A 606-nucleotide genomic window follows, 5' to 3' on the forward strand; every position below is an offset into this window, starting at 1 on the left:
GCAACAGAAACCGTGGAGCGGTTCCGTCGGACGGGATCTGCTGATCCAGCGAGGAGAGCCCAACTGTCCTCCGACGTAGTCCTACAGTACCAGCGGAGCGGATGTGGCCTAGTCAAATGCAAGCACGTGGGGTGGATCCCGATCCACCCCGCCAGCCATCCTCATCCCGTTGCCCCGTGCAATGCAACCAAATGAAACCGGCCAGGTCCAACAAAGCCCAATCAACCACAGGCCTTGGAAAATGTCACGAGAGTAGCGGCACATTAGGACAGTCCGGCCAGGTCGCGGTAAAACTGCATCTGAAATTTGGATCTGACGGTCAGAAACAATCCCAACACGAAATCCAACGGCGGAAATCATTGGGGGCGCGACAGAGCTCGGTTTGGGTTCCATTTTACTGTCCTAATAAAAATGAAACCGGCTCCTTTGAAGTTTTTTTTCCCCTTTTGTTTGATAACCATGGGCCGCTAATGGTATCCGTAGTCGTGAAACCGGCTGAGCCGATGCTTTGACTGGCCACAGCAGAGCAGAGCAGAGCCCGTCGCCGAGCTGGCAGGCGGGTGGCCCCACCCCCGCCCCCTATTTGAGAGGGCGAGCGAGCGAGGC

This window comes from Triticum aestivum, chromosome 5A, assembly GCF_018294505.1.
Source record: "Triticum aestivum cultivar Chinese Spring chromosome 5A, IWGSC CS RefSeq v2.1, whole genome shotgun sequence".
Classification (NCBI taxonomy): Eukaryota; Viridiplantae; Streptophyta; class Magnoliopsida; order Poales; family Poaceae; genus Triticum; species Triticum aestivum.